This window comes from Castor canadensis, chromosome 5, assembly GCF_047511655.1.
Source record: "Castor canadensis chromosome 5, mCasCan1.hap1v2, whole genome shotgun sequence".
In the NCBI taxonomy this organism is placed as follows: domain Eukaryota; kingdom Metazoa; phylum Chordata; class Mammalia; order Rodentia; family Castoridae; genus Castor; species Castor canadensis.
This window is the reverse complement of record NC_133390.1, coordinates 32,625,468-32,645,786: the sequence shown is the minus strand read 5'-3', so window position 1 is coordinate 32,645,786 and position 20,319 is coordinate 32,625,468. Positions and strand designations below refer to the sequence as shown.

At 32.4% G+C, this 20,319-nt stretch overlaps 1 protein-coding gene and 1 long non-coding RNA gene across 5 annotated transcripts in view; one reads left to right on the top strand and one right to left on the bottom strand.

Annotated features, from left to right (window-relative positions):
• Robo1 (roundabout guidance receptor 1) overlaps positions 1-20,319 on the top strand; it is a 1,075,667-nt gene that overhangs the window by 260,159 nt on the left and 795,189 nt on the right. The gene's annotated exons all lie outside the window — the stretch shown is intronic.
• The window catches only part of LOC141423220 (uncharacterized), a 33,735-nt gene continuing 14,584 nt past the window's right edge, over positions 1,169-20,319 (bottom strand). The window contains exons 2-4 of the long non-coding RNA XR_012447908.1: positions 17,557-18,547; positions 13,935-13,981; positions 1,169-5,351 (exon numbers count right to left, since the gene is read on the bottom strand). This is a non-coding gene — a long non-coding RNA (uncharacterized lncRNA). The remainder of the gene's footprint in view (positions 5,352-13,934; positions 13,982-17,556; positions 18,548-20,319) is intronic.

Genomic DNA, 20,319 nt, shown 5'->3' with positions numbered 1-20,319 from the left:
CAATGATTCATAATGCTTTTGTTGACATTAATAACTGTATGATAAAAATTCCTTGTAAACAATCAAATATGTTACACATTTGAGTTATCAGTCACTTGTTTTGTTGTTTACAAGACTGACACGTATTTTTAGGCATATAAATTACTGCAATACACACAATAGAAGGATGGTATTCAGTAAGAAATGCGTAACCTAGTCCTTAATATAAAACAGAAGTTTTGTTTATTGACTTTGTTATTCTTAAGCTATATTGGATTTTAGCTTTAAATTCAGTGTAATAATATTCTAGAGTAATTGCAACAAATTGCCACAAACTTTTTGGCTTAAAAAATTTTTAATTTTTTGTCACATAGTACTGGAGGCCAGAAGACCAAAGTCAAAATACAAGCAAGTTTGGTTCATCTAGAGTCTGAGAGAGGCTCGGTTTCATGCCTGTATCCTTGTTTCTGGGAGTTGCAATTGCAGGCAACACATGGAATACTTTGGCTAGAACTGCATAATTTCACTTATGCCTCAGTCTTCACACAACATTTTCCTCCTTGTATCTATTCTGTGTTTGTAAATCTCCAACTTCCTACTTTGTTATACAAGAACAGAAGTCATGAAATTTAGGGTCTAATCTCAACAAATAAGGTCTCTAACTTAATTACATCTGCAAAGATTCTATTTCCTACTTATGTCCCATTCACAGGTATCAGATTAATACTGGGACATTCTCTTTTAGCAGGAATCAGTTTATTTTACTTCACAGAGAATCACATATGGCTTTTTAATTAAGCTTTCCACTTATGGCTTGAACATTGCCATTCAATTTGCACTCCTAATATATTCTCTGACTAATGCATAAGCTTCCTTTTGATGTTAGATTAAAAGTTTTTCTTAAGAAGACTTTTCTAACCCTAGTCGACGGTAAGTAACTAACTGCCATGTGTTCTAAGCCATCAATAATTATTGTGTAATTGTTGTCTTCCCCAGAAAGACTTAAAATTTCAGCTGAGCAGGAACCATCTCCCATCTACATTCTTTGTGCTGTCTTAAAGCCAGGCACCAAGAATGAGATGTGTCAATGTAATGGAATTCAAGTAAAACTTTTTAACATAAGGCCTTGGATAGACCATTACAGAGACTTCAGACTTCTGGGTTATTATAAAATTATCCATTTTTTGGATCCCTCACATCTCAAAGTCTCTTTAAAAACTATTAAGTATGGCACACAGTAAGATTAGAGAAAATATCCCATGCAGTAAGAAACAAGGAATTATATATTTGGTAATTTATGAATAATAGGTCCTCTCTCTAGAAAGCAATCCTATGTATTCATTTGGCAACAATATCCTTGTTGGTGCTTCTTTCTGAATAAATTTTTAATTGTGACTAATAAAATTTTAAATAGAGTCTAAATTCAACAAATCTCAGCAAAATAAACATTTTAAATAAATTTTAATCATTAATTGGTTTGAAATAATCTCTAGTTCCCCCATGCCACTATTAAAATAACCCTATATGAAAATATGCAAACAATATCCAGGTTATACAATCAGCCTAGGTGCCCATTGAGAAATGAAAAGATAAATAAAATAAGGTGTATAGACATATTGGAGTATTATTCAATCATAATGAAATATAAAATTATATCATTTTCAGAAAAATTGATGGAAATAGAGATCATCTTATTACGAGAGATAATCCAGACTCAAAGACAAATACTGCATGTTTTCTTTTATATGCATTACCTACATTTTTTAAAAAGGACATGAACATAAAAGGAAACTATTTGTGAGGGGATCAAGGGCAGGAGAGGGGGAAGGAGAAGGAGCACAGAGAATATGATCACAGTGCATTACATGAAAAGGACATAATGAAACCCATTTTAAAAAATTGTAAGAAAGTTAAAAAAGGACATGGGGTATAGGAAAGAGTAAGATTGTGTGAATATGGTCCAAGAGTTCAAAAAACAAATTTATAACATCTTTCTTAGCCTATTGAAACAATTAATTTATAATATATCTGATTTTTATAGAAATTAATACTATATGCAAAAGCACAGGGTAATAGAAACATTGAATTTTTTTATCCATTTCAAATATTACTTAACATAAAAATATAGACTAACATATTTATGTAGATGATAGACAAGAATAAGTAATACACAAAGATGTACAAATATACTTAATAACCTAGTTAAAGAAATATGTGAATTAAAAGAGAACTATCCATAAATATTTATTAAGATATAATTATATTATCTCATATCTCTACTCAGTGTTCGGAACACTCTCCAAAATATCCCTAGTAAATTTTGTTATTATTGCCCATTAAATTCCTGAAAACAGCTATCCTCAGGAGATTTATAAAAATATTCTTTTGTAAATATCTCATTGTAAACTTATTTTCATAACTTAGTGTTGTCAAATTCATCCTCACTTTGCATATTTCCTAAAGTCTCCTGTTTCAAATTACCAAATTTTAAATGCTCAGTAATGGGAAATATATACATATATACACATACTTTTTCTGGCTTTGAAACAAGTATTGAGCTTTTTTTTAACTTTACTAAAAGAAGAAAAATTTTTATCTGTCCAACAGAGTCAGTATAGTGACTTTGTTTAAAGTATATTTTGGTTTCTGAATAAAGAGAATTAGCCAAAACATAATAGATTTTACCAACATTTATTAATTTCTAACTATCTTAAAGTATTAAGTGCATGGTTGGAGCTATTTTTTCTCACGACAATTATGTGAACTAATTTTCTTCTTGTAAGGAAAAGGATACTCAGGAAGGCTGTCAAGCAGATCTGCCGCAGGGTTTACATTCAAATCTGTTTCCTGTTTTCATGCAAAGTTCACGATGTACATGCGTGTGGTTCGTACATTTCTTAACCATTATTATAATTCAAATAATTGATTTGATTCAATAATTAGATCAAGCCCATAGAAATCCTTCCACTTGAGTTTTGGTTGTGTTTGATTTGTCTGCTTTTTGATTTGTAGTTCTACAACCATCCTGGTCTCCAGTCAGTTTAGTAACTGACTCTCTGTTTTCTATAATAAATTCTTGATTTATTTCTTTGTTCTAATTAATTTAAAATTCAATTAATTCTGTATGCCTCAGTTACATTGATGTACCCATTTGAATTTTCTGTTACTTAATTTTCCTATTCTGCATTTTGTGATCTCTCCTGATACCTTAAATATTTACATTTTAGAGTTTTTCTAATTTCTTTGTAAATGGAAACTTCTCTCTCAACTATGGGACCTACTGTTTTTCTGCATGAGTACACCTAATTTCTGCTGTGGCCTACCCACATTCACTCTGTTCTATTTTACCACATCATTTTGTTATATAAGTAGCTTTTAAAGGACATTTTAATTATTTATTGAGCCCAATAGTTTTTTAATGAAACTTACATGCATAATCTCATTTAATATTCACAACACTTCTATCTAACAGTGGAAAAGGTCAAATTAATTAACATTTATTGTATTCCTGTAGTTTGTTGAATTATCTATTTTAATCCTCAAAATGACCTAAACTGAAATCAGGGAAATTCAAGGGCTTCCACAGCACAACCAGTGAAAGGGACAGATAGGCCTAATTATGATCCCTCCGAATTTAATTCAAGAATCTTCCCATATCACACTGTCTCCTGGGAGTTGGAACTGGTCATTCTTAGATTTTCTCAGGATATGTTTATTTTAGGTGCTCAGTAACTTGGTGTACTGTTTTCTTTCATGCTCTATTTTGGCTCTCTACTGCTTTTTAAATTTTTCCCTAGTTTCAGGTTCCCATGATCAAACTTTCTACCTTGTCAACCTAAATAACAGAGAGAGAGATTCTTAAAGATAATGAGTTTACTCGAGTAGAATTGCAAGGGGCATATCCAAGGAAGGTAAGGCAAGGGGAAGATTTTAAAGGCAAAATGAAGGATTTTGAAATAATAATCCTTGAATGTAAGGATCAACAAACAAGGATGGTGTCAGTCCAAAGTAGGATAGTCAGGCAGATGTCCTTGCAAAAATATTTTCTTTGTAAAGTTGCAGGGGCCTGTGTCTCTGGCAAGGATTTGTTCCTGCTATCAGGTGTTTTGGCATGAGCATCTCTCCTTTTTGGCCACCTGTTTGTTTTATTTTTTTGAGTTATCTTTGATTTCTTATTTTATTTTATTTTTATTTTTTATTGTTTGCTGTGCAGGGGTATATTATGACATTTACAAAAGTTCTTGCAATACATCAAACATATCATACTTGGATTCACCCCCTCTACCCATTCTCCTTCATTCCCTCGTCCCTCTCCCCCAATTCCTAGAATATTTCCAACAGAAATCATCATTGTTTTGTTAGTGTTTGATACAAGGGGTTTCCTTTAATTCTGACAATTTTGACAACTTAACAATATTTTTCTCTTGATTACTTAGTAGTACATCTAAAATTAATATATTTAACTACTATGAATTAAGGAGCAGAATAGGTACCATATCCTCTGAAACAGACTTCAAATCTTGTGTCATGAGACTTTGAAAAGTCACTTAACATCTTTGTACCTCAGTATCCTAATGTATGAATTATGGGTAATTATAGTCATGCATCCTGGGTTTGTTGAAAGAATAAAGTGAGCAGTTTGATTCCTAATATGCTTAGAAAAGTGTCTGATACAACATAACTGTTTGTTAAATAAACAGACCTCAACAGGAGACACTGTAGAAGCCAGGTTCCACAGTAATAAAATTACAAGAATCCTTGTTTTCATGGAACTTTTGACATACTACTCAAATGAGACTGGATTGTGTCATTATCTATTTGTTCTAAAGAGTTCCAGGTTTTTGGGAGGCTTTTGGAGGGAGGATGTTTTAAGCTTTTAGAAATAGCAAAGTGGTACTGCATTTTCTCCTAATGGTGCTTAGCACGGTGAGAAGTATATGATAGGAATTCAGTAAATCCTTTGGTGCATAGTGCTTGTGCTATCACAAAAAATTAAGATTTTACATGGTGGTCTAATAGAAGTTATCCAGCACAACTGCCACCGTAAAAACCTATTTCTTTTAGGTTCTCTCTGCATTCTTGTAGAGAATGTGCTGTGGTGGTGACATAATCACCCATTTTTGAGCAGTTCCACCTTTCTCAGAAACACTGGCCCTCAGGTAATTATTGCCCTTTCCCAGTAGGTCCATGAATCTGTTCCATGAGCCATGCCTTTAGGTGTTGAGATAATCTGATTAGGTATCCATTTCGTGTCTTTTTTAAGCAAAGTGCTTCTGATTGTTTCCCTCTTTCTTCACATCCTAGTGTCCACCTTCTAAGTTGTTCTGAGCAGCCCTCTTATGGATATATACAAGTAGGTTCCTGAAACAATCCTAGTGGAGAAGAATAAAGATGCACAATTTACAACCAATTTCCAATACCTTTTGCCAAAGGTAGATGTTGACACCCAAGTGATATAAGTAGTAGTAATTTATTCCATTGAGTTAGTCAATAGATTACTCTGTAAGTGAATTAGCATTTTCCTACCAAACTAAGAAATATACCCTATATTCTTTCATATGACACTAGTATAGTATGATCCATTACTCCATTACCTAACCTATCAGAAAACATACATAAGATCCTCTTGACTCAACTGATTACATGGATACATAGACTCCTTGCCTATGGATGTAGGATATTACTTAATAGCACACCACAAGTTAACAATAATTATTGAGCTTCATTTTACTCTTAAATAAAGCTAGCTTATTTTTAACTGGTGAAATGAGCTCTATTGATCTCTGTCATTAAGATTTAAAGTAACAATTTTAGTAGGCTTTTTAGGTGCTATTTGTCTTTTAAGTAATCAAAAAAATAATTACAACTGAAATTCAGGGAAAAGAATTATAACACACAAATTACAAATGACATGAGTTTTTGAGCCATTTAGATAATCATGCTGAAAATATTATTTCTTAAAAGGAAGCCACAGATGTCTTTAAATGTCATTGATACTATAGCTTTTTATAAACAAAATTATTTTAAGTATAAAGGTTTTGTTATAAATATGTTCATAGCCTTTTGCAGCAAAGACAGTCTTTTAGTCAAAGAGGAAAGGAATAAATGAAAATATCAGGGAGGATTTGAGGTAGATTTCAACACTTTAAATTTTAGACAGGACTGGTTTCTTTCAAAACCAACTAGCGGTAGTAATGTCAACTCTTTATCACATGTATGAACCGCCTAGAAGTAGAATTGGTTAAAAATAAATTTAAGAAATGAAAGAGACCTACCTATCGTTGTTGCAAACAATTCTTCCAAGACAGTAATTTTCTTAGGCAAAAATTAATGGCGTAATGGAATAAATGATATTGTGTTAATAATAGCATAGTTTTTTTTGCAGAAACTGAATTATCTAGCAATCCAAACTGGATTGCATGTATCTAGTATTAAAAATAAATTTAAATTTTAACCAAAGAACCCTTACTTTCTGAACTACAAGAAGCATGCAACACATTCTGTAAGTGTTAGGAAACTTGTCTCCTCTCTGCTTTCTAATCTGGCACAGGTGCCACGAGTTAACAGCTGCCTGAAGACTCTGATATATGGTTACAGCCAGAAGAGAGATCCTGGCACATCAGCCATGTGTGGGCAGAGCACCTGCACATGTGAATAGAATTTATCACCTTGCTACAAAACTTTTCATCCTAGGTATTGATCTCAATTCTTTCTTCAAAAACCCTAATATATAAATAACAAAAGGAAAAATAGGATACATTGGAAGATAACAGAATTTAAAATTTTTGTGTTATGAAGGACATCATTTAAAAAATGAAAAGACAATGCACACATGGAAGAAGATATTTGCAAACTATTTCTCTGATATTTGATCTGTATCAGAAAATATAAAGGATGGTTAGAATTCAATGAAAAGTGGCAAAGATTTTATGCAATAACCAATAAACACATGAAAAGATGAATACCATCAACAGTAATTGCAATGGTGTAGATCAAAACCAATGTGTGATACCACTTTTCACACACTAGAATGACTATAATCAACTTCAGATAGTAATAGATATTAAAGAATGCTAAGAAATTAGAGTACACATACTGCTGGAGGGAATGTAAACCAGCGAAGTCACTTTAGAAACAGTTTGACAGTTCCTCAAACATCAAACATAGAGTTTGACATAGTTAAACATATACCTAGAAATATTCCTTTTAAGTATATATACTCAAGAGAAATGAAATATCTTTTCACACAAAAATCTTGTGCACAAATGTGTACAGTGAAACTAATCCACTGACAAATAAAATGTTATATATCCGTTCCACATTTGGGGGGGGGATTAAGGTAATAATATTTATGATATAATATTATTGAGCCTCAAAAACATTATATTAAGTAAAAAAAGCCAGCCATGAAGAGTCCTTATATTATACAATTTACCTCAGGAAACAGGGGTGGGGAGGGAGGGATGAAGGAGAATGGTTGAGGGGATGAACTCATGCATTTGATACGTTGTAACAACCAATGTAAACACCACAAGGTACCCCCACCAATCAAAGAATAAAGGAAAAATTTAAATAAACAAATAGCTTTATAAAGGAAAGTAGATTTGTGTTTACCTAGGTCTAGAGAAGGTAAAGGGAGATAAGGAGTGACTATGCACAGATTTGGGTTCTTTTTGGAAATAAAAAATCTGAAACAGGGTGAGTTCATGATTGAACAACTCTATAATATAATAAAACCATTAATTTATACACTTCGGGTAAATTGTAAGGTTGTGAAAATTTGTATTGTATATATAAATACAATTACATTAATATTATATATTAATACAATTTAAAAAAAATTAAAGCTAGCAAACATTTCCATACAAGTAGCTGTTCAATAATTTTATTGTGCTTTTGAATAATTATTAAATATGGGCAACTGTTTTCTTGCATTGTTTGGATCAATCCCAAGTCCTTGAACATGCTAGCCAAGCACTCTATCACTGAGCTGCATTCCCAGGCCCCCTTTATATCTTACTTTCAACTGTCTAATATTTCTTAAGTTGGAGGGGACTACATCACTTGAGTCATTATTTATTTTGTTGCAGCTCCTTAAAAAGTTTTTCACAGGGAAAAAGACAAGAGAAAAAATAAGTCAACATGTGGAGACCATTCTGAAATTTTTCTCCCATTAACAAAAAATACAACATAAATCAAATACTTGATGTAAACAAACATTCTATATCATAACAAAATTGAAAGGTGAACGGTGACAGATTATTTCTTAAGTATTGGTTAGTGCATCTATGTATACTAAATGATGTTTATGCAAATTATAACATCCATTTCTAGTTCAGTGTTGATGTGATAATGATATGCTACAGGTTTTATTAATTTATCCATTCATTCATTCCTCATAAAACTTTAGATGTTACCTACATGACAGGATTTGTCAGACACTAAAGTACAAATCCTGTTTTCAAGCTGTCAGGCAAATTCCAAACATATGCCAGATTTTCTAGTTTCAATTAAAGAAGACTTACATTTGAAGAGCTGTTTTCTTTATGTTGTTTCACATGGAAATTTATTTGCTTTCCAAAGATGCTTTGCTATCTAGGAATTCAACAAAATTTTGAAATTATTTGTGTAGACCTTTTTATGTAGGTATTTGATGTGTTAACTTAGATTTTTCTCTCAAATATTTTTTTCACTTGCTTTACTGTTTTTTTAATTAACTCATAGGAATCATAATTGTTCATAGAGTACTATGTGGTATTTCAGAACATGTATGTATGGTGTAATGATCAAATAAGAACAATTACCATATCAGCACTTCCTACTGTTATCATTTCTTTGTAGTGGGACATTCAAAGTCCTTTTCTACTTATTTTGAAACACTCCATGTATTTTACCCTACTGTATCATCATATGAAGATTTTGCAAATATTTTCTCCCATTCTTCATATTGTCTCTTCACACTTGATTGCTTCCTTTATTGTGCAGAATTTTTTAAGTTTGATGATTACATTTGTCTATTTTTGCTTTTATGTCTGTGCTTTTAAGGTCTTATCTTATAAAGCTTTTACTCATTCCAATATCATTACGCTGATTTCAGTTTATGGGGACAGTGTTCTAGTTTCATTCTTTTGCATCTGGACATCCAGTTTTCCTAGCACCATTTATTGAAGACACTATCCTTTCTCCAATGTATGTTCTTTGTGCCTTTCTTTAAAAATGGTTAGCTGTAAATGTTTGAGCTTATTTCTGTACCGTTGGTCTATGTATATATTTTATGCCAGTCAATGTCATGTTCCCAATTTCATTCTTTTTGTTCAAGATGTCTTTGAATATTCAGGGCCTTTTGTGATTATGTATGAATTTTAGATTTTTTTTATTTTTACAAAGAATGTTATTGGTATTTTGGTAGTGAGTGCATGGAATCTGTAGATTGTTTTGGATACTGTGTACATTTTACCATAGTGATTCTTGTAGTTCAAGAATATGGGATATCTTTCCATTTATTTTTATACTCTTTAATTTCTTCCACTAGTGTTTTGAGGTTTCACTGTAGATATACAGAAATCTTGCCTTATTCATTGATTTATTATGGACAGTTTTGACCAAGTATGGTAAAAAACAAAAAAATTCTGTGTATTACGTGGTCAAGTTGATGCAGAGAGCTCTTGGCCAGCATTCTGCATCCTGAGCATTCCTGGGATTTCCTCAATGACCGTCTCCTTAGAGCCATATACCTGCAATACCAAGAAACTACTAGAATTCATGTACCCAGAGAGATTTATTACTAGGTTTGTGTGTGTGTGTGTGTGTGTGTGTGTGTGTGTGCATGTGTGTGTGTTAGCTATTATAAAAAGGATTTCTTTTTCAAATTAATGATTTATGATTTTCAGGTTGATTTTGTATCCTGCCATTCTACTGAATTCATTTATTAGATCCACTGACTTTTTTGTGGTGTCTTTAGGTTTTCTACATGTAAGATCATATCATCTACAAAGACAATTTGACTTCTTTTCTTCCTAGATGGATTCACTTTATTTCTCTCTGTTCCCTAAATGCCCTGGCTAGAATTTCCAGCGTTATATTGAATCAAAGTTGTAAAAGTGAACATCCTTGTCTTATTTCAGACCTTAGAAGAAAAATCTCTCAACTTTTCCCTATTCAGTGAAATATTAGTCGTAGGTTTGTCATATTTAAATTTCTTGCATTAAGGTCTATTCTTTCTGTACTTGGTTGGTTGAGAGTTTTTATTAGGAAGGAATGTTACATTTTGTCATTTTTTTTCTGCATTGATTGATATATCATATGGGTTTTATCTCTGATTCTGCTAATTTGATGTATCATATCATCAGTACATTTGTGGGATGAATACCACTTGATCATGGTGATGGTCCTTTTAATGCACTGATGAACGGAACTACATCATGGCTTGTTTTTCTGATTTTTTTTTTCTTCTTACTTTTTTGGCAGTGCTAGGGTTTAAATTTGGGACTTGTGCTTGCTAAGAGCTCTACCACTTGGGCTATGATTCCATCCCTTTTGCTTTAATTATTTTTCAGATCATCTCCTTTTTTCCCAGGAATGGCCTCAGGCCACAATACTCCTACTAATGCCCCTGTCTAGATAGGATTATAAGCATACCCCAGAACACCTACCTTTTTTGTGAAATGAGGTCTCAGTAACTATTTGTCTAGGCCAGCCTCCTCTAGACCTCTGCCTCTTGATTAGCTGGGATTACAGGTATGTATTACCATGTCCAGCCCAAGTTATGACTTGTTTTTAAGTAACAACTTTTAAAAATCAAGTTACAACTTTTAAAAATCTACCTGACTATGCCTTTATTGTATTACTATTTTTGTAATATAACAAAACATAAATTTAAAATTGTCCCACATTCTTTCATTAGTTTATGTTCTGTTCTAGTGTAGTGTGTATAACTTGTTCATGTGTTTTAAAATAAGATAAATACACATGTACAGTCTGCTTTATCCACTATACAATATATGCATAAATATTTTTCATATGACTAGTCTTTCATTATTATTTTACTTAACACATAATATTCTTCTTGTGTATATAATTAACTTAATTATAATGTTACATTTTTCTGTTTGTAATTTTGTATGTTTGACATGAAAATATCAAATACACATGCAGCATTTTTGCTTCTTTTGGATTGTTTCAGACATCTTTTCAACATGCCTATACATATTTACAATCTCAAAAGGATAGATAAGTACTGGTATTAGAACACCACTGCTGTTGTGTTAATTTTAAGAATCAGTGTTTTGGGTTACTTTTGGCTCTAAAATAAATTCTCTCACAATTTAGTGGCTGAAGGCAACCATTTCATTACATCACATGCTCTTAGGAGTGAAGGTTTCAGGCAGGTCTCAGCTGGTTAGCAGTCCCTGTGCTGCTAACTTGGCTGGAAGTATTTGAAAGAGAGTCCAGCCCGCTTCACTGTCATATAGACAATAGAAGGCTGTGCTTAACTGTGCCCATTTCCCTCTTGTAGTATTTTCAAGATTAACTTTTGTGGTCTTTTCTGCAGTTATCACAGGTCTTATAAGACACTTCTGGATCGGAACAGGCAAGGTGATCACTGTCATTCACCAAAGTGTAGTTCCAGGTCTGGCAAATTTTTATTTTTCTTACTCTATTGTCAGAGAACCATACCCCAGCCTAGATGCAAAGGAGAGGAATGGATCCTCCCTTGACAGAATGCCATACAATTTGTATCCATATGATCAACCACATGACGATTCTATCAGTGTTATTATAATAGATTTTTGGCTAAAGTTTACTTGGTGTAGAACTATTTTATTAGTTTTATTTTAATGAAATGATTTACAATAATACTTGGTAGCTCTGATCAACTCAATTACAACTTTGTTATTTCTGTATTGATTTCACTATAGATAATTCAAGAAGGTATGCAATTAGTATTTTTAGTCATTCAATTTAAATATGCTATAGCAACTAATACAGGCAAGTTTGTATGTTAGTCATTACTGGATTGTTTCCATTAGCATTATAAAAAGCTAAATTTAAATTTTATGGTTGGCTCAGAAAAGTAGGTACAATTTTAAGTGCTTTATCTGCTCCTATATTCTGATTCGTCCCTCAAGTGTATAAATAATCTTGATTCGAGGATCATTAGCCTTCCACACAAAGAAATCTGCTTTATTCCTCATTGTGGCTCTTTTCTTTGCTGAAGCTTTTGTTTTAGAGCTGTAATTTTTTATGCAACCACATCAGAATACACTTAAAATAAATTATACTTATGAAGATCTATCTTCCAGTTTGGAGAGAGTGTGTTAGATTTTCTAAATTGGACCACATGTTTTATGGTAAATTTAAAACACGTTGGGGTATTTACAACCAGTGTTAGAGCAGAATCAACATATATTAATGGCCAAAACTCTTAGCAAAGAGGAAATTCACATTAGATTGGTCAACTACAATCTGAGTTGTCAGCATTTCTCCTCCTTGTAGCCTGGAATTTTTTTAAAGTGAATGATAGCTGGCCAGAATACTGGTTGTATTGGTCTACACATTAAGAATTAGAATTTATAAAAGGAACTAATGTTTTGATACTGGTCCTCGATTTCTAAATTAAAATAGTTGTTTAATTTCATTTTTTTCTTTTAGAAATTCCACAGTAGTTATAATTGATCACTTCAATGGAAAAATGTATAAAAAATCTAAGCTTATATGCAATTTTATTCAATTTCTAGTATTTACATAATTTCACTGTTCTTAAGCAGAATTCAGGCAAAAATTAATTCATCAACATTTGAATTTGCCTGGCTGCCAGATTCTAGCTCATTTTATTTTATGTTTTATTACTATTAACACTTTATGAAGCACATTAACATAAACAAATAAATACCAAATTACATGTAACAATGAATTACATATATAACATTCCTGAAATGTAGGCCATTTTACTCCAGATTTATTAGGAAAGTTTATTTAGTCTTTCATTATCTACAAAGACATTCTAAAAAAATGGAAAGTTAAATTCAGCAAGACCTGTTTCTGATTGAAAAATTGTTTTTAAATGATAGTATTTTCAGAGAAGCAAAACATGTATGTATTTATACACCACTTATTAGAACTAATTTAACTTTATTGTCAACATCTACAATGAATTAGATGTAAATACAAAATAAATTCTGGGTCACACACTTAACAGATCTAGTGTTTTGAACAACATACATCTTAATTTTTTTGTAGGCAACAAATATGTTTGATGATACTTGCGTAAACCAAAACAACTGTTGTTGGTGGTGTTTCTAATGATGGCTGTTCTAACAGGGGTGAGGTGGAATCTTAGTGTGGTCTTGATTTGCATTTCCTTTATGGCTAGAGATGGTGAGCATTTTTTCATGTGTTTTTTGGGCAAACAACTCTAATTTTTTGGTGCTTAGTTTCAAACAGTTCCATATTTATAGTCTTGTTAGTATGTGATACTGGCATAATGAAGATACTTTGGAGCATACAGACTTAAAATACATGCTAGGAAGACAGCCAGAGATTTCACAAGAAGAAGATGGCAATTGACGCATTCCATGTCATGGAAAGGAGGAACATTCCAAGGCAAAACTTTCTGCCCCACATTAATACCATATCATCCCCAAGTACTTGTTCTGAGGCCAACTCTCTCTACCCACTAATATTTACTTACTGTATGCTACTAAATTTCATTGTGCTGAAATTATAACTTCCTTATATTTTGCACATTAACTGGACTTTTCTTATTTATACATAACTGTGTGAAATAAAAAATAACATGTGAGGGTGATTCTTTTCCCCTTAATCCTCTTAAGCCTAATTATCTGGCTACTTTATTTCCTTCATGAATAATTTGATTATATAAAACTATAATTCTATTGTTTCTTAAGGATATATTTAAACTTTGTAATTATTCCCCAAATTGTGAACCAACTTACCTTCACCTCCATCTTCTTTCCCTGGAGAATTTTGCTTTCCCTTCCACCTGTGAGAAAGTAATAAATATTCTAGAATTGTGATTGCAGCATCTTTGCCCAAGAGGATAAAGGAGTCAAAAAGCACAGGCTTTAGTGTACATGTGCAAACATACCCCTACCCACGCACATATACGTACATATACACATAAACACACACACACATACATGCACAGAGTTTTCTTCTATCTTATCTTACAGTGACGTTCATGTAAATAATATTTATTATGTGACATTTATGACTAATAACAAGAACAAACAAAACTGAATATATAATTTAGTAATCAGTGTTAAAGTGATTAAAAAGTTTATTTTGCAAAGAAAGAAATTCAACTAAGGAATAGCAATTATATTTATTATGCTTAAACTAACATGTACACGCTCTCAAATTTTAATTTGCCTGTGACTGCATACCTTCAACATCATCAGGAAAATCAATGTTTCCTCATGATTCTTGCGAAGTCACAGTTTGGAGTCTCAGGATTTAGGTGCTGAAATTCTAAGTGTCCAGTGGTTAGTACTTTGAGTTAAGTTCTTTACATTAGAAGCATCTCAAATGATTATTTATGGGGCATAAGATAATAATAAAGATGAACAAAGAAAAGGAAGAAAGTAAAAAAAATTTTAATTTTTAAAAAAGAATAACCCTAAAATATAGTAATATATTTATCTGTAGGGAAAGATATATAAATAGCAGAAATATTCCTAGAATATTTCTAGAGTAAAACCCCACATTTGGGCAGTTCTAGACTAAGGTTTAGAAGCTTAAGGAGGAAATACTCACTGCCTAAAATACTTCTAAAATGAAAATAGCATGTAATGTTCATATTAAAAGTCATTAAAGCAAAATACCTATTTATTAAATATTGAGTGAATGTTAGAAGTTAGACATCGTTTTCCACATCTGACACAAGAAATGAGAATAGAAATTAAATGAGTACTATAAAAAGTTGTAACTTGTTTAGGTAGTGAAATCTTCATGTCAAGTTCTTATTGTACATTTTGTAAAACAATCTTAATGTACTTTGTATAGCAAACAAATAAAAGCCATTAAAAATATCAACTAGCTTAATAGAACTAGTGATCCATAACCTTTTTCTTCTACAAAAACATTTTTTGCACTCTACAGTCCATTGCCATGCTGTGCCTTTTGATGTTCTGGCAGAACTCTTGTTTGACAGTCTATAGGTTTGGGTAAAACAGTGACTTTCTTGTTTCCCAATAAATTTTTGATGTTTTCACTAAGGTGAGCTAAGCTTGATTTTTAAGTCAACAGATTGAACTAAAGACTTCTGACAAATGTTAAAATTTCATCCTTAAAAGGTCTTTTCATTAAACTGTATAACAAATGCTTGACAGATCCTTTGTTAACTACTAATGCCATCTTATTTTCCATTAAATGTTCAACTTCCAGGTAATAGCTCTCATTTCAATGAGGCCAAAAGAAATGAAGGATATAACAAAAAGTTCAAAGTTTAAAACTTATGATGAAACAAATTTCACCATATGATACAAGAATATAAAAAAGCATAAATACAAAAAATGTAATACAAACTCGAGATGTGCCACAGATGGTTTCTGCAGGGTAGATAGAAACAGCATGAAGGCAAGTGTGGAGCTACTTGGTTTTATTTGTTTCAAAATATACGGATGCAATCTTCATTATTCGAAGTCGTTGGATATTTTACAATGTCATAAATCTTATTCAGTCATCAGCCTTAAAGCTATATCTTTTAAACTTATTAGTTGCCACCACATAGCCATCATAGCAGAAAAACAGTATTAAATGAAACATTGCCCCCCAAAAATGTGTTAATGCATAGAGAAGTAGCCAGGGCACCTCTATTCAAAGATTTTGGAGGTCTGATTTGAGCAACTTGTAAATAAAATAGCTCTTCCCTGTATCTATAATCAAAATGGAGGAAAATTACTGAGAGCCCTACCAGTGAGGTAATTATAATGATACACAAAAGGAAATTATAACTGAGTGTTTGAATATTTCCTTAAAACACTTCATTGCTGTAACATTTCACCTGAAATTTTAAAAAGTGTTTTTAAATGAATCCAAAATTACTTTTAGCATCTCTCCTTGAAACTACACACCTTTACTATTACGACATTTTACTTTTTTTTAAAAAAGGGCAAAATTTCTAGTCTTGCAAAAATTTGTGAAGGAAATAGCAGAACAGTCAAGCCATCTGGCCTATAACAAGCTGTATTAAGTGAAAAGTGAAGATTGATGTTATATGTTGAACTTCACCTCTTCTACAGGGGTGACTGTTAAATCTCATAGTCTAGCTTCAGGCCCTACTTTTTGCGTTCCAATGAGTCATTCTAAAGAGTAACACTGCTTGTTCTGTTACCAGAGTCTTTCTGTGTGCATATTTTAGCCTTTTTTACAAGGTGTGAAATGAAACTCAACTCGCCGAGAAGTTTTTAATAACTTCAACCAATTAGGTAATAAGGAAAAATATTCAGAGTGAACATATTAAACTGTAATCCCTCTTGCAAAATAAGATACTTAGAAAGTTCCCTGAGAAAATCTTGCCCAGCCCCTGAAATCTAGTTTTGCTGACTTTCCCAGGGGTGTCTACCTAGCTGACTAAATAGTCAAAACAGAAAGAAGGACCAGTCTGATCTCCTATATATTAAGCAAAATTTCCACCTGTTTTTGCTCCAATTCTGATTCTCCACCAATGCAATTTGGGTTTTGCTACCTCCTGAAGCATGCTTTATTTGAATTATGTCAACTGATGTCAGAATAGTTAATGTGTAAACACTGTAAAGTGTAACTGAGGACACAAATGTTAAAAGCCGATGAGATAAATGGGTATGTTAATGTGAATTTAAGATAAAAAATAATTGAATAATTGTAAAAATAATTGAATAATAGTAAAATATTTGTTCATGAACTACCCAGGGCTACCTTGACATTTTCTTGGTTACTAGTTTGTAGATATTTTAGTTTTTGACTGTTTTTTAACCATGAATTTTATATTTTTTCACCTTTGAATGACAGCTCTTTATTATCTCAGGTTAGAACACATTGCTAGGAATTTGATGGTGCTCTGTCCTCTGAAAGCAGTGTATATAATTTGCTTCCACATGTCTAATGTTTGAATTTTTATTTTTTTCCTTCAGTTTATGGCTATAAATCAAACTCATATCTCAGAGATTTCTCTTGTTAATACTAAGTACAGTAACTGAATGAACAATCATCTAAAAATAGTCTATCTCAGTGAAATAAAATGCCTTGCCAAATGAGTAGAAAATGAATGCTCACAGCACCTATTTTTCTGTCTTATTCTCAGAATAATCACATGCTGTACTGCAATTTTTCCCTCATGTAATGAAACTGTTTCCAGTTATTCTTTATGTGTGTCCTAAAACAGTGCAGTATACTCTCTGTGGTAAGATATGGTTAATGTTTGCACACACACACACACACACAAATATTTCAAAACATTCCTCACCCAAATATCTTATTTTTGAAAAGTCAATTAGATTTTTACTGAAAGCTGGGATTCCTTTTCCCACATTCATATCTCCCTCTATAATGTACCCCCTTTTATTTGTTTAGGTTTACCAAGTATGGAAACAGTTCCTATCACAACAGAAAAACTGTTGTCTGGTCCTCTTTCCGTCATTTTGTTCATTGCAGGTAGAAAAATGGCTTAGGGAAGTTTAGTGCAGTCATTTGAACAGCTGCCTTGCTTTGGCTTGCACAGTTATTTCCTCCACGTTTCTTATTGTGGTCTGGTTCTTGACCATCTGATGCCTCCTGCTGTCATTTATCATAGGCTTGATGCTTCTCATTTTTCCATTTTCAGCATTCTACTTTTGATGTTGGTCTTCACTGTTCAGAATCTTGAGCAATCTGCAAAGCTACTAATTCTGGCAGAGTCACTTGTTCTTTCCCTTGTGACTGTCCAACCTACCTTTTTCTCAATAGTTCTCAAATTTTAGTATGCACTAGTGAGACTTTTTCAGAACACATAGTTTAGAGCATCTTCCTGAACGATGCTGTGTTTGTTTCTCTGAGTTGGGTTCCAGCAATCTCCATTTTGACAAAACTGCATGGTTCTGTGATCTATATCTTACAGTTTGATACTGTCTTTCTATAGATACTCTATTCTTACTTATATAGGGAAAATGGGCAAGGATTATTAGTTAGTCAGTCAGTCAGTCATAGTGATCAATGATAGTCTATTTGACAATGTTAAATAATCTTTTTAATTTGATGCCACAGTTGTTGCTTAATCTGGAAGCCCTGTAGCTAGAATCTAGGTTTACTAGGAAGATCTCACATCCCCTACTTGCTAAGGTCTCACCTTCTTTCTTTGGATTTTTTGAGAGAGAGGTTGAACACAGTGTTTTCATCCTAAATTTGGGTACCTGGAGTACCTTTCTACTCCTCCTTATTCTTATTGTTGGTGAAACTAGATGCAACCTCTCTTTCTCTCACAATATGTGATTATGTGTGGAACATTTGTTTGCCTATCAAATAATTCCTCTGTTTCTCCTTTTTCCTCTCCTTTTCTGTATTCCTTCCTTTCTTATTTGAAGCTTTTAAGATTCTGGAAAACAAAAGCCAGAAATGGATGTTATCAATCAATAGCTTCTGCTTCATGTACCACAAAAATGTCTCCCCCAAGTCTAGATATACATATAATGAATATGCATTTGGAAAAAACATGAGAGGAAAATTAAAATTGTACATATATATGTCAATATAAAATGTAATCAATGTTATATTTGGAAAAAGCTCCTGCTATAGATGAATACTGCTTTTTTGTTAAGAAACCATGCTAATAATTGCAATCTATTTGAATCTTTTCTTTGACTAGAATGTAGAGTTTGAAAAGCATAAACCATTGTCTGATTTCAAATGTGGGTTCTGCCACTTTTAATCTTTGTTTTCTTGACCAAATTTTTAGCTTAAATTTTCCACGGTAGAGTCATCTTTCATATTGAACTATTAGCAGTACCTGTTAGTCACAGAGTTGTTCAAGGAATAAATGATTCAATTCATATAACATAACAAAAGAGAGTAACAATCATGTCATAACAACTCAATAAATGTAATACCATGGGTTTTGAGTTTTAGTCATGTTAGTAATAGTAGACAGTAGAAGAAGGATTGGCATTACTAGTCACAGCAGTAGCAGTAGTAGTGCGATGGAGGCAGTAGAATTAATGACAACTGCAGCACAGTTTTAGAGCTGTACAGATCATCCCTCTAACCAAAGGCAATTGTTTTGCCTTTGGCAAAAGAAATCACTGAAGAGCTGTATCTTTTCTAAATCATACATTGTAAGTGTCACCAAGTGGTTAAGAATGGAAAACTTAACAACCCAGCTCAGTGTATCCATAGCATTTTTACACAGGGACTAGTTTTTAGAGAACTGTTTAAAATAACTCTCAAGAACTTATTTGTAGTCAAATCAAGTTAATCTTTAAAAGTCTTGAACTCAGGGCCTTATTCTTGCTAGGAAAGCTCTCTACCACTTGATCTATATCCTCAGTTCTTAATCCTTACTTAAAGTCTTTGTCTAGATTCTGTATGTCAATTATTTATGGGTAAGCTTTGGACAAATAACTGAAATGATACAATGATACAATTGAAATATAAGGCAATGGATTGATTTTAATTAATCCTTTTTCCAGCACCACTAGTCTTGTTCAAATAGAAACTAAACACTCTTTTGGATATATCATTATCAATTCTCTTTATGAACATTTGTTTTGTTAGAAAATCTGTGTGTCTCTTTCACTTGTCCCATAGAGAAACTTAAAACAAGTGTAGCACTTTTCTATGCAAGTTGCCTTCCAGCATTGGTAATCATCGCTCACATCCCTCACATCTTTGTGTAATCTAGACCATACAGCTAGTGTCATGTGACCCCTTGATAGTGCTTTTTATCATATCACTTACTTTTCCTTTCTTCTGAAAGCACTATGTTTGTCAGTTTTCCCATTAAACTGTAAACTTCAATTCTTTTTCCTAGAGCGTGTTTCAGAAAAAATTAAATTCACTAATTAGGATTTATTTTAATTGATCTCTAAGCTAAGATGAGTAGTTAAAATTTCTTTGTTTAACTTTGCTTTCTATGTTGACTAAAATTAAGTTTATTTTCAGCTATGTCTTTCCCATGAGGTGGTTTCATGCTCATTTTTATTTTTCTAAGGTTGGACGGTAACTATGATAGACTCATTTCAGAGGTAGTATTATTACCTCTTATGCTTTCCTCTTACATACTTCATGGTGATTTACTGAGGAGGTCAGGAGACTGTCTTTAATTAATTTGATACTATGGAATCATATAATGATTCTTACAAAAGAATATAA